This window comes from Rutidosis leptorrhynchoides, chromosome 3 (genome assembly GCF_046630445.1).
Source record: "Rutidosis leptorrhynchoides isolate AG116_Rl617_1_P2 chromosome 3, CSIRO_AGI_Rlap_v1, whole genome shotgun sequence".
NCBI classification, from domain to species: Eukaryota; Viridiplantae; Streptophyta; class Magnoliopsida; order Asterales; family Asteraceae; genus Rutidosis; species Rutidosis leptorrhynchoides.
The window spans coordinates 385,809,480-385,812,953 of record NC_092335.1 but is presented as its reverse complement, the minus strand read 5'-3'; the positions used below and the strand labels follow the sequence as shown (position 1 = coordinate 385,812,953).

The 3,474-nt window shown below is 34.7% G+C and overlaps 1 non-coding gene across 1 annotated transcript; it reads right to left on the bottom strand.

The window, feature by feature from the left end:
- Positions 1 to 2,083: 2,083 nt before the first annotated feature.
- LOC139903324 (small nucleolar RNA R71) lies at positions 2,084 to 2,190 on the bottom strand. Its single transcript, XR_011778151.1, has one exon. It is a non-coding gene; the product is annotated as a small nucleolar RNA R71 (small nucleolar RNA).
- Between the last annotated feature and the right edge of the window lie 1,284 nt (positions 2,191 to 3,474).

The following is a 3,474-nucleotide window of genomic DNA, read 5'->3' as shown; positions in this document are numbered from 1 at the left end:
TATTTAAATGAATATTACTTGAAAATAGAACAAATGCAAGTAAAAACTTTACATATTGGAAGGATATTATGACTAAATATATGTTTATTCAGAGCACAATCACCGTTCCATTTGCCAAAAGCGCCGCTCCTAGTCAGCAAAAGCGGCGCTCCTATCCACAAAAGCGCCGCTTCTGAAGTATGCCAAAAGCGCCGCTCCTGAGCCAAAAGCGGCGCTCCTATCGCTAATTCAGCCCAGAATTTTTAACACTATAAAAGGAAAGAGATTAGGTTATTTTGGGAGAGCTGAGTTAGAGCTGCAATTCTAAGTCCGATTTTCACCTACAAAACCCTAATTTCATCATCCATTGGTGTTTGAAGGTGGATTGAAGGAAGCTAGCTCAAGATTCATCATAGTTTTAGCTCTAGATCTTCATCTCTTTGTATTTGGGTTGTAATCTCCACCTTTCTTTATCTCTTTTGAATCAATTGCTTGTAATAACTTTAAGATGATGTTTATTTGTGTTTCAATGCTTATTATTAGTGTAATCTTAGCCATGCTTTGCTAAATCCATTGTGTTTGCTTGCCTATAAATCTCTAATGCAAAGATTTGCCCCTAAATAAATTGAATGATGTTGTTTGAATGAATTACATGATCAAGTGTAATTGTGTTAGCTAAAGATCCATCACTATGCATTTGTTTTAGGCTTTACTTTGATTACATAGGTTGAGTAGCTCTCTTAGTGATTTGAGAAGTGAATCAATTTGTGTTTCAACACCTTGAGTGATCTAGACAACTAGCTAAAGGATTTCAAGTGATTGTGTTCTTGATCTAGGTTGGTTTTCAATTGGCCTTTAGTCAACGTAGTGATGTTCGATTATCTTAAGTGTTTTCTATAGTTGAAGGGTTCTAAGTGATTTCAACCCAAGCATAATCTCAATAACCAATCATGCTTAACTTGATCCTAGAATGCAATGCTTATGTGAATTCACAAAGTGTTGTTTGATTAAGGTTTAGTAGTGATGCTAAACATTTAATAGTTCAAAAACTAGTGCGATAGCAATTTGGGTAAAATGGGGCAATCCAAGAATAGAGAGGATTAGGTAAGTGAACACTACTTAGTTAATTAATTTAAGTTCTTAATATCTCGTTGCTTGCAACTAGTTTTAATTGTTAAGTTTAAGTTTGTTTAATTGTGCACGTTTTAGGTGTTAGTTAAAATCAATCAAAACCCGCCAATCAAACAAACCCTAGGACAATTAATAGTTTCAATTATTCAACTTATAACGCTCTCTTGGGACGAACTTGAAACAGATACTTTGTAAGTGCTATAATAACCGGGTTCTAAGTGCTCGTTAGTTGTGTGTTCTTATTTGTAGCGTTTGAATGTTGTATAAATTTTGAGGGTAAAAGATGTATGTCAACACACGCATCAGCTTTCTTGTCGCCGCTGCCGGGGAGCGGTTAGCTTAGTTGGATACTTGGTTTAAACTTTTGATTGTTTGATCCTTTTGTAAGGGTTTACCCTTACAAAAGTTACTTTTCGTGTTTTATATAAAACCGCTTGTGTTTGTGTTGTGCTTGAAGGATAGGTACCTTTGGTGTATGAAATGAAGATCTCAAAAGGATCAAGAGTTCACACATCCATTCTCTGATTCTGAAAAACACGTGCACGAGGTTTACAAGCGTAGAGAAGAACGACTATTAAAGAAAAATTTTAAGGTTTTGCCATTTTGTTTAGAAGATATGGATCCTAATGGTCAACCGATTCACAATGAAGAGGGTAATCAAGTTGGTCATGGTCTACCGGTTAATAAAGAGCAACAAAATGATCCAAACGATATGCCGATGTGGAATGCTAGATTAGTGGCACCAACGATGATACCTCCAGCTATCACAAAACCACAAATTGGAGCCGATAATTGGAAGATCGAGGGTAACTTTTCACGATGATCAAAGATAGGTTTTTTCATGGGTTAATAGAAGAAAATCCATTCGAACACATCTAACACTTTAACGATATTTGTGATATCTACAAAACCAAAGATGTTACCGATGACGCTTTTAAGTTAAGGGCATTCCCCTTCACGCTTCAAGGTGGAACGACTTAGAATGGAAATCAATGGATTCACCCAACGAGATGATGAGTCTTTGTATGATGTGTGGGCACGTTTCAAGAAGATGCTAAGAGCTTTCCCACCACACAGTTTGACTAAAAAGGAGTACATCAACATGTTCTACCGCGGTACTAATGCTTTGACTAGACGGTATCTTGATTCTTCTTCGGGTGGAGTGTTTATGTATAAATCACCTAACGCGGCTGAAGTTATGTTAGAAGACCTCGCGGTTAATACATACGAATGGGCACCTTCACCTTGAGATTTGACAAGGAAAAGTGTAGCACAAGTAGAGAGTGATAATGGGCAAATCACGCTTGCAAGTTTAAAAAATCAATTTCAAATGTATGGAAAATAGTAGAAAAAGCTACAACAATCGATAGTGCCAATGCAAGTGTGTCACACCCCCAAATAGGGCCTGGGGTATTTGTGACTAATTATATCAAATCACAGTTGTATAAACGAGAACGACTCTATATGAGACGTTTTATTGAGTTCTGCAGCAGAAGATAAATAGATTACATTGTATTTAAAGCATTAAATGTCTTTAATTGATATAATATGTAATGAAGACTCCAAGCATAGCAAGCAATCAACATCAAAGCAGCGGATATACAGCGGAAGCAATATTTAAGTACCTGAGAATAAATATGCTTAAAAAGTCAACACGAGGTTGAGTGAGTTCATAGGTTTGTCATAAATAATGATTTCAGTAATAGATCACAAGATTTAATAAAGGACGATATATCATGTATATCAAAAGTATGCCATGAGCGTATAATATCAAAACTAAATGATTTTACCCCGAGACAATACATATGTAATTGTCGAGATCATTATTATACCACCAATTGACCTGAGGTCAACAGTGCGGGACGTTACTCCCAATAGCGCTATTTATAATAATTCCGTTTGCCTCTTCATTATCTAGCAATTAATGATATTACAAAGCAGGGTTTTGCATGTTTCATATGAACACAATAATATGTTACATATCAACACAATAAAAGTACTCATGTTGGTCTCATAATAGTTTGCACTTGTGTCTATCCGTTATAAAAATATTGCATTTATTCTCAGCCCAAAAATATATAAAAAGGGAGCAGATGAACTCACGATACGATACGATAGTTTGTAGTAAATATGCATAGGATGGCACTGAACAAGTACAGAGTTGACCTCGGATTCACGAACCTATATCAAGTATATATATTAACACATATACTCGTAATTGAATAAGTTTATATATATATACTTTTATATATTTATTCTATATATAAGTATTTATTTGATAAAATGATATTAATAATGATAATGAATAATGAGTTGTATTATTTTGTAATAATAATGATAATAATATTCATAATAATAACGATA